We start from the raw sequence: 11,658 nt of genomic DNA, 5'->3' as shown, positions 1-11,658 counted from the left end.
ACAGGTTCGTGCTCAATATCTGACCATATAAAACATGACCATTTTTTAGCCAACTGATAACAAACATTTTGGTATTTCAATTAGTGAATTGCAAACTTTGAAAGTGGTACGAGTGAAAAATATTTATATTTTACAAAATATCAACTGTATGCATGGTTTGTAATCAATTGAAATCGCATAATAAAATAAAATATATTTGATGATAGTTTCTTATTTATCACATCATGGAATGTTTCTGTAAACAATGATCTTCAAATGCAGTCTGACATCCCTCTGTTTTATATCGTAATCAACGAAGTCATATTGGCAGCTAATGAGACACAATAAGAGGTAAATTCCCATGTGTGGCTAAAGTTATCGCCATGTAAAGTTGAAGATCAACTGGGTTCCTTTGTTTCGTTAAAATATTCTAACAAGAACTTGTGTTTCCTTGTTTGTTGTTTATTTTTCCTTTTCGAGAAAAAATACCAAGGTTATGTGTTTTCCTTTTTTTCGTTTGTTAACAAATACCAAGGGATTGTGTTTCATGCAAAAGAGCCACGAGGGCGTTGTTGTATTGTTGTCTTCATGAAAAGTTGTTAAACATTAGACAGTTTATGACTACTCCAATAACATAATACCGTTATTATTGTTATTAGATGTTGACTTGTATTCCTTGACTAACGAACAAGTGTTGTCATGCAAAGCTCTAATTTGTGAATTTGTCATTTAATCATAATATCAAAATATGGTTTTAAAACATTATTTTGTTGCCTTTTAAAGTAATGTGTTATCTATTAACCGTAATATGGCAAGTTCCCACTTACTCCAGACAATACTGTTAAAGAAGTTAGACGCTTACGTCATTAAATAATCGGACAAGCTATTTCTTTACAAAATGAATGTGAACTGCAAATATGTTAGAGACAAGTTTACAGAACATAAAACAATAAAGAAATAAAATTTAGAGTGGAACATTTTGAAAAATACTGTAATCCCAATGGTTTGAAAAGACATTTCTCGCTTACTGTTGGACCTTATTTTATTGTTTGAAGAAAACATATTCATGAAAACAACAACAATAAACCATCTGTTCTTCGATTTCCGAAACTTATCTTATATAAAGTTAAGACTTCGAAACGGTAACTGAACACGTACGTATACGTTTAGAATACGTTTATACGTCATTCGAGTATGACTTTAGAATGACGTGCACGACGACCGGTTATTGATGCGAGTATCAGCGAGAATGGAAATGCTAGCTAAAATCTAAAACGACTTTCAAACTCAACCTTAATATTTACCACATATTCGTGTACAACTAATTATACGTGCACGTAGAGTGTCGCAACGTCTCTGATATCACTTATAACATTTAAGTTACAACATGGGTCTTTTTCGTAGGTGGAACGAGGAAGTAACTCTATGTTGTGGTATTAATGAAAAACACACTTTTGAGGAAACAGCAGTAGAGGTTGTTACTAAGGTTTAGTATCATGCTTTAGAGTGTATTCCTAAGGTTTAATGCCATGCTTTAGAGGTAATATTTATGTTTAATGTCATGCTTTAGAGGGTGTTTCTAAGCTGTAATGACATGCTTTAGAGTGTGTTTCTAAGGTGTAATGTCATGCTTTAATCCTTGTCTTTTGAATAAAACCAATCTCAAAATGCATCCGACTATTGACAGATATATTATATCATATATTAATTCATGATAAGTTTTAGAAGTAAAGTATCTTTGAAATCATAGTCATATACAAATCTCTATAAATTTAGAAGATGCAAATTAGCTTAATAACTTACCTTCGCAAATGACATTCCTTAAAAGGAAAATATCCACCGATGCCGGGGAATTCCCATTTTAAAGGCGTAATCAATATAAGAACAAAGTCTTCAATTATAGCAAATCATTGGCGTTTGTGCTAGTTTATTTTCGAAGTTTCTTTTTTATTATTATATGTAGCTTAACTACTTGGTGGTTCATTTTGAAATTTTCCGAACTCCCAGAAGACGATTAGTAATTTGTTTTAGTGTTGCAGCGGGAAATAAAACCTGCGACCCTTGAATTGACAGTCAAGTGTGTTTCATTTTGGCCACGGATCCGCCACACAGGGAATGCAATAAAATCTATGTTGCTTTATACTTTTGATTTCTATTGTATGTCGAAAAAGTTATTGGTTTAAATATCATTTAACAAAAACGTCATACTTACTGTTATTTTTTTAATAAAATATTTTAATTGAAAGCTAAATTTAATTTTTCATTCGACATTTTGAAAATATATAGTTTTTCTCTTGTTTTTTTCTCCATTCTAAAACCTCAAAAAGAGTCAGACAACTGTCCAGGTGCTGTTTTTAAAGCGCAATTAATGTTTCGCCCATTTATCTACCCCATTAGCATATGGTGAGTCAGTGGTTAAAGAAGGGAATCCTTTGTTATTTCACCTCAGTTTCTGTTTAATTTTGAATCATGTGAACCTTCGGTTTTTATCAAACATTATCTGAGACTTTATCATAGGTATATACGCTCTTTAATTATTTAATCCTGCTTGGCAGTTAAATAGTAAGTTCCCTTTAGGATTATCAAAACTTTTAAAAATGAAAAATTACAAAATGTGCCTAAACAAAAAAGACTATAACTAAGAGGCTTAAGTTCAATTACGTTTAAATAAAAAAAAAACGTTACCAAAACCACATTTACTTCTGACGGTTACATATTGCATGATACAAACTTTGCCATATCAATTCATTATCTATTGATGCGTTAATCAAACTGGGGCATAAATGTCAATTTTTGAGAGAGTAAATGAGGTGGTTCGGAGATTTCAGGGTTATTTTGTACAAAGGCTTAATAAGAGCACATGTAATTATAATCATCATCAACATCATCATTATCATCATAATCATTATCATCATCATCATCATCATCATCATCATCATCATCATCATCAGTAGCAGCAGCAATTCAGCAGTTGCAATTCATTTTGTTCTAAAACAATGAATAGAACTCTATTGTTGACAGCGAATGTACGGAGCGCTAAGCAATAGACATTAGAAAGTCATCTTCACAACAGAAAATTTACAATTATATATAGAATTATTCAATACAATTATAGTATATGAAATATACTAGGAAAAACTTTCTGAATTGTAATCCCTTAACAGCAGCGCCTCATTTCTAAACCTTAGATCAATTATTTCCTCAGTCATAACAACTACTTTTTTTTTCCAGAAAATGCTGTGAAGTGTCAAAATGCATAAAGCAGACGCACATATGTGCCAGTGAAATAATACACCTCTACTCTTCCTGATTATGAATAATTGACCGCCATATAGTGAAACAAATAGCTTTTTCGGAAAAATGTCTTTATTGAAATTGATTGTTCTACGGATGTAACAAATGGCATAGAAGTTGAGATTCTGTTTCAGAAAATAAATTATTCATGCCTTTATAACGATTATCTGATTCGTGAAGTCTTCAAATCTTTTATCTCGTGGTTTCTGATTATTTGGTAAACACTGCGGGTTTTTTTGGCTGAAAACTGCACAAAAAGTGTTTTCAAATCCCGTGGTGTATCTAAAGGCTTTTTTTATTCCCTAGGAATGCACCTTTGTCCAGGTATAAAATCAACACCGTATGCATATTGTCGTAGTATTGACATCGTACTTAGTTCTTACCATCAATTATCGGAGACCGATCGGTCATCGATGACTGATGAAATTATATCATGTAAATTGAAACAAGAGGGCCATGATGGCCCTAAAATGCTCACCTATGCAAAGGGCCACACCTCTGTGAAACAGCATTAATAAAAATGTTGCAATTTAACCTTATCTTTACTGATGACGATGTCTTGTTTTATATTTGTAAAGGGTCACGCAATGATTCTAACTGTGAAGTTTCATTGAATTTGGCCTTGTAGTTTCAGAGACATTTTCAAAGCAAAACAGTAAGTTGTTGTAAGTTTTGTTGTTGTTGTTGTTGTTGATGTTGATCAATCTCAATGATTTGTTGTATTTTTGTTGAGAGTCATGCAATAAAGCTTCCTGTAAAGTTTCAGTGAATTTGGCCTGGTAGTTTAGAGAAGATGTTTTTTTAAAGCAAAACAAGAAGTTGGCCAGATTTTTGTTGTTGTTGATCAGTCGCGACTCCATGTTGTATTTTTGCAGAAAGTTACTCAAGGAAGCTTCCTGTAAAGTTTCATTTAATTTGGACTGGTAGTTTAAGAGGAGATGTTTTTATTAAAGTAAAAGAGGAGGTTGGCCATTTTGTTGTTGTTGTTGTTGTTGTTGTTGTTGTAGTTGTTGTTGATCAATTGTGACCCCTTATTGTATTTTTGTAAACGGTCACCCAATAAAGCTTCCTGTAAAGTTTCATTGAATTCGGACTGTTAGTTTCAGAGGATATGTTTTTTAAAGCAAAACATGAAGTCGGCTATTTTTGTTTGTTGTTGTTAATTATCAATTGTGACCCCTTGTTGTATTTTAGTTTCTTTGAATTAGGCCGAGTAGTTTCAGAGGAGATGATTTTAAGCAATTGTTCACGGACGGACGGACAAAGACCGATCACAATAGCTCACCTTGAGCACTTTGTGCTCTGGTGAGCTAAGAATAACAGTTTGTATTCTGTCTTCATTATTTTATATTCAGTGGAGCATCTGTCTTTCATCAATAATATAGTTAATTTATTTCAGGGTGTATGAGAATAACAAATATATGACAGTAATGGTATTATTAGTAATATCATAATAATAATTATTATTATTATTATTATTATTATTATTATTATTATTATTATTATTATGATGATGATGATGATGATGATGATGATGATGGTGATGATGATGATGATGATGATGATGATGATGATGATGATGATGATGATTATGATCATGACCATATCATGATAATATTATTCATTTTTTTATTTTTCATTTTTTACAGTTCAGAGTTTAATATAACATATACAATATACGTTCGTATACAATGTGGCGAGCTTTACTGATTAATTACAATCAACTGCCATTTTATATCTTTTTAGGCATATCATGAAACACCTGTCTAATGATAAGCTATATGTAGCGGAATGGACAGATCTACAAGGCCTTTAAGCACTGCCATGCTATATATTATCTTTCATTGAATTATTTTCAAATTAGAAGATACTTATTCAAAATAATGATATTCTTAGTTATTATTAGGAGTTACATTATCGTAATCAGGACTTTCTATTTGAATAAATCGAGCCCTGGACCTAGAACCTGGATCACGAAGATAATTAGTCCTACCAACGAGAGTCTTAATGACTTTTTATCCCTAAATGTCTTATAATCTTCTAATCAGAGAAAGCTAGTCGTCATAAATATAAGGACCTTCTAATGTTGATATACCGTTATCTAATTATCCAGGTTATTTCCTCATTACGAGATAGTATCTTCTAATTATGACTTAGTATCTCTAAAATATGACTTATCAGCTTCTAAGTATACTCTTATTACGAGACAGTATCTCCTGATTCGGAATAAATAATGACACGAGGAAGTATGCATATTGAATTATTAAATTGAATGATATATATATTATATATGTATGTATATACATATGTAGACAGTATCTCCTGATTTGGAATAAATATAGACACGTGGAAGTATAGTACTATGGAATAGTCCTATAAATGGCACAATAAACGCTATTTTGAAATACACTAAGTAAAACCGTCCAAAGCATTTCGCAATGTGATAGCAATCAATTTATGCAGATTTTGTGGCATTTAAGTATTTCAAAATATGCCTGTCATTTAGACTGATTTCATATAGAAATGAAGGCTGTCGGTTGAACAACTTGTTTAGGCAATTTTCAAAGGAATGGGTGCGGACATTTTGTCAAATGAAACATCAGTTACTTTGACCTTGTGGTGAATTGTTATCACCATATTGAAAAAAATAAAAAGAAACTCAAAAATACTTTTTTTGGTGGAGGGATATAGTTCACAGTTTCAGACTGTTTTACAACCGATGGTAGGTATACCCTTTCCCTTTCGTTACCCGCTTTTGTCCAATACTGAAGATTTCCTCTTGCCAATTCATTACAAACTTGCCGCGTACTGATGTTAATTATCAGTTAGAATACGCGCGTCTTTGACGGGTAATGAAGTCTCGCTGACGTTAATGAGTAGTTACGAGACGTCTAGGAGATTTTTCAATTTTGTCCAAATATTTCCATTAATGCTGTACAACCGTGAGACAGCATAGGGCAATGCAAAATTAATTCCATGTTTAACGTCAACTGACTAGAATGTTTTGTGATTTAACCAACGAAGAAACAAAATACAATTTTCAAAGCTAAAGAAGATTTATACAGCTGATTTAATTTAGTGTACGTATTTTACTCATGATAAAGCGTACTTAGCCAAAGCAATTTATGCGAGAAAGAGAGAAAGAAAAAGAGAGAGAAGGAGAGAGAGAAGGAGATAGGTGGGAGGGAGAGAGTGAGCTTAACATAAAATCAATATGGTTTCGCCAAGGTGTTTAAACGCATTTCATATTGTTTTAAACGATGGCACATACACGAGAATATGTATCAATAGATATCTGGAGAAACTTTCATAGAAGTTTCAACTTCTTTGTTCTAAACTGATTAGTAATAACAAGTATTATAATATCTGATTAATATTTAATTTCCTACCATTTGTTGCGTCTCCTTTTTCATGTTTTATTAAATATCACAAATAGTTCAACTAGGAGACAACGACTTTGTTGAGGATGCCTATAATACAACTGGAACAATTCTCTAGAGAGATCCAGGATTAGACGTTAGAGAAGGCCAATTTTGAGGGGTAGTTGCTTGGGTAGCAGTGGCGACCTGCCGCGCTCCAATATGTCGAGAAACGACAACAAAAAATAATTTGCATTTATATGCAAAAACGTTATAAAATGTTGAAAGACTTTGGCGGTCCTTGATAAAATACAATGTTCACCAATGAGACATATAACTGGTGCCTCGTGTAGGCCACGTCGGTCACGCAGGTATCAGGTACAGAGTATTGTACACCATCGATAAACGGTAACGCCTCCGGAATCTTATCAACGATGCACTCTTACTTCCATTTATCACAATTGATACAATTGTTTTAAAATACCAATATAGATGAATAAATGTCGAAAATAATGGAACTTATGAAGCGTACTGAGTATATTTGGAAAGAAAGGTGCAGAAAACACGACGTTATGAGACGATAGAAGATCGCAGTAAATCTTTTAGCATTCACTAACAATTTATTTTGACGTATTCAGTTGTTAAATACACGGTTACAATCTTGCTATCAGTTATTTATATTTTACATAATTGCATTTTTTTAGTAAGAAGTAAAAGGTTCATCACTCAAAATTGTTGTTTTACTTGTGTGTGTATCAAATTTGCATCAGAGTGTCACTTTAAGTTTTTGACCATGAGCCTCGAATTATTGGCCAAAAATGTCAAACATGAACGTGATTGTGTTAATTGCTTTAGATGACACACATAAAAGGCCTTTGCATTTAATAAATCTTAGTCGTAGAGTGTTCGCTGCGGGTGCAGATGGTCGTGGTTTCAAATCCTCGCCCCGTCAAACAGAATTGCGTTAAAATATGGTACCAGTAGCTCCCTTGTCTAGTGCTCAGCATTTAAAGGTTAGTACTGGTAAACTGTGTTCTCAGTACTGATTAAACCCAGAACAGTTATATCCCCGTGTATTGGTGCTATACACCGAGCCCGTTAAATAACCAAGGTCTCTTCGCAAAGAGCTAGGGTATCGCGCTCAGATCTCTTGTATCTATCTCTGTTTCTTCAATACTTCAAATATCTGGATTTGAGTGGGAATTTAAGTCTTTCTTCCTTCTCATGTCACTAATGGCATATAAAGACAATTTAAGTGGTGATGCTGTCACGTCGGGGTCAAGCCATTATGCAGCCATAAGGCGAGGGCAGACCTTGATAAACTCGACTAAACATACCAAATTAATCCTAGTGTCTAACAGTCTGTCACCAAAAGTAAAAAAGTGTTGGTTAAAATAACAACGCAAACCGGTGTCTTTAGATGTGTTTTTCATAAATCATTTAATTGAATAGTTTGAAAACTAATTTAAATTAAATTAAATTATGTTGTTTAATGTATCTAAACTATTTTTGAAAAAAACAACAGATTTTTAATTTTATATTCCTGAAACGATCGTTCGGTAAAAAGAACCCTGAACAATGTGCATTCAACCGCCAGTTGCTCAGTCCAATAAGATCAGGTCAACCGTTAACTGTGCAATAAATATATTTACAACTATGGCAGAGCTTAATGCATGAAGGGATATTTGTGCTTCGAGTTCTGGAGTATACATTTTACACATACATTTAAATACAATGGCAGAAAGAAAAATGCAAACAAATATAAAAATTGCTCTGTTTATTTCGCCAAAGCTCTTTGTTACATATTTCCGTCTATAAAAACAACAGCACAGAAAGGCCGAATGTATCACAATATCATCATATTTTGATTTCCAACAATTGCTGGATATGCTCAAGTTATTTGTACTGAAAACACGACAAAACGACATTTATTTAAAGGATTACGACCTAAATTACAAAAGAGCTTTTGTTTAAAGAATATGGTACATGGCGTTTGGATACGTCACATTAAGTAAGAAATCCATAAATTGCTGCGAAACACAAGCAGAAAAGTGAATTGTGCGATAATAAATGAGACTATTATCCCATCAAATTTAAGAAGAATTATATCAACGAGTTTTTATTACAAATACATATGATACATACATATGTGGCTACACGTACGCGTAGTATATTGCAAGCCCTCATTATCGCACATGTAATTTACTGCTGTTTGATATCTCATCCCAGCGTCGTTTGCCTATACATATATTTTCGCCCCGCCACCATTGTTCTAAGTCGTGTACTGATTGGTGGGTGAGATCGGTATCCCATAGTAATTAGCAAATTCTGCACCAAAACGTTGTATCAACAAACTGTCCGGTACGTTTCCAGCGGAAATAGTCATTATAGCCATCGTCTTGCTAATTTAGGTGTTTGAGGTGCCCGGCAAGCGCCTATGCATGCGGGAAATCCTCAACGTGGATGAAGGACCCAGGTGGGGCCACGCGTCTGTAGTCGTCTGGATGCGCACCCATCACGACCGGAACGAAGTCATGTCTATAAGAGAAGCGTGCATAATTTACATACATTTTACATTACTTTAACCCCCAAAACTAAACTTGTCTTCAAACATAATGCTTAACGTGTCTATAAACCAATTACTTGACGAGATTACAAACATATAACTTGGTGAGATTACAAACCTGTAACTTGACAAGATTACAAACCTACAATTTGACGAGATTATAAACCTATAACTTGACGAGATTATAAACCTATAACATGAAGAGATTACAAATCTGTAACTTGACAAGATAACAAACATATTACTGGACGAGATTACAAACCTATAACTTGACGAGATTACAAACCTTTAACTTGACGAGATTACAAACCTATTACTTGACGAGATTACAAACCTTTAACTTTTGACGAGATTACAAATCTATAACTTGACGAGATTACAAACCTTTAGCTTTTGACGAGATTACAAACCTGTAACTTGATAAGATTACTTAACGTGACTACAGTCCTTAAACTTAACGTTACTCGAAACACCTTTAAACTAAACGTGACCTCAAAACTATTACTATATGTATCTACAAACCTATGACTAAACGTGACTCCAAAACAAGAACCTTATTACGTGACTATAAAAAAGTTTACGTCTCTGCGAACCTCTTACTTGAGCTTTTATAAACACATGTCTTAATGCGACTGCAACCCTATAATTTAACGCGTCGAAATCATATACTTCATTGTGGATACAGACCTAAAACTAAACATGTCTTCAAACCTAGAACCTAAAACCTGTCTACAAATCTACCACTAAGGTAACAGCAAACATATAACTAACGTGTCTAAAAGCATATGATTTAATGTATCTACAAACGTAATACTTAACAACATAATGAGTTTATAAATCAAAATTGTAACTTTAATAGCACGTCTCTAAACAATTAAAGCTATGTTATTAACAAGGACATGATTTCCAATACAGGATATTTCCTGAAAGCAAAGGTTTTTTTCTTAAATTCACGACGTGTAGTTAATGCAGTTCTTCTATCAAAATACATATGCTCAAACATAGCATTTACCTTCCTCACTGTATATACAAAGACTCACGTTATTATGACGTCATATGATAAACTGTTTTCGGTACAAATCGGGTCTTTCGATTGACAGCAAGCGTAAGAAAGAATGACTGTAAGGATTTTGTGTTTATGCAATTAAGTTTGTTTTAACGATTCTAAAAAATAAGCAATGAAATATTCGTGTAAATTTAAGTAATGTACAGCGTTATTGATGTCATTATCGGGAGTATCATCGCAATTGTGCTGGTAAAAGTTTGAGCGAAGCACCAGCTCAACTGAGTTCATACCCCGTTATTGACACCAATCAAATAATCCATTCCAGATTTAATTCCATTTTAATGAATTTCATGACGTATAGCTTATGAAATTCTATCAGTATAACAACATTTTTTATAGAATTAGTTTTACAATATGCAACTTGTTGCTAAGTCATTAAGTGGTACCTTATGTTAAGCGAATTTTGTTAGTATTTACAAATCTATTTCCAGACTAAATTTTTAAAGTAATCTTGCATTTAGTGGGGACAGAGCTACTAACCTTAATGCATTTAGAAAGAACTTCTCGGTAATGTAATCACGACAATTGGCGTTTTCAAAAGACAAATAAAACTTATATTCCTTATGTAGATTTTTAAAGCAGTTATTGCCTTCCCCCTTATCACAACTCAAGTTCCCGCATGACCCATAAAAGTCCAAATCCATGTACTGTTGTAGCTCCTTAACATATTCCAATATTGCGTTTGACGCATAACAGTTTGACACAAATATTGCTGCTAATTTAGGCTTGCCTTAAGCGTAATTTTTATCCGGCTTATAGTCAGATATTTGTGTAAAATGATCATAAACTTGAAATTTGTCATACGGAGTCATCATCGTAGAATCGTAACGATACGTAGATGTCCAGTTTATGACGTCGTTCAGACCAAGGTAAGAAGGCGACGCTTCCGGACTTTCCAACGCGAACATGATCCAAACGTGATATGAATGAAGGGGCACTTCTGCTTGCGCGCCTCCGAGCAATTGGCTGTTTAACTCTATTTCCTTAAATATTCTAGCGTCAAACACATCTCCATTCGGATGACCATGCAGTTCACAGTGCTGTACAGGACAGTCATGATCAACAAACGCTTGCTTACCGCCATTGACGTTCCAGCCCGCCAGTCCCTGTTCTAGGAGAATCCTCTTTGGCGAAAGACTTAAGTCAATCTTAGGATTAAACTTAGGTTGCAATAAAATCTTGTCGTCGGATGGGTGTACTTTCCAGAGCGAAACAGGATGTTTCAGAATGTTGGAAACGGTAAATGACTTAATGTTTAATAAGCGGCTTTCAAACTTTGCAAACTTCAAAGCTGTGAGCATGTTTGTCTGTACTTCGAAATACGAAGTCAATACCAGAAAAAGTCCGATCAGTAATATAAACTGTCTTTTTACTTTACTGCACCGCACTGCCAT

At 33.7% G+C, this 11,658-nt stretch overlaps 1 pseudogene; it reads right to left on the bottom strand.

The window, feature by feature from the left end:
* Positions 1–8,818: 8,818 nt before the first annotated feature.
* On the bottom strand, positions 8,819–11,658 carry LOC128219167 (glycoprotein 3-alpha-L-fucosyltransferase A-like; annotated as a pseudogene).

This window comes from Mya arenaria, chromosome 15 (assembly GCF_026914265.1).
Source record: "Mya arenaria isolate MELC-2E11 chromosome 15, ASM2691426v1".
Classification (NCBI taxonomy): Eukaryota; Metazoa; Mollusca; class Bivalvia; order Myida; family Myidae; genus Mya; species Mya arenaria.
The sequence above is the reverse complement of the archived record's forward strand: the minus strand, read 5'-3'. Positions and strand labels throughout refer to the sequence as shown.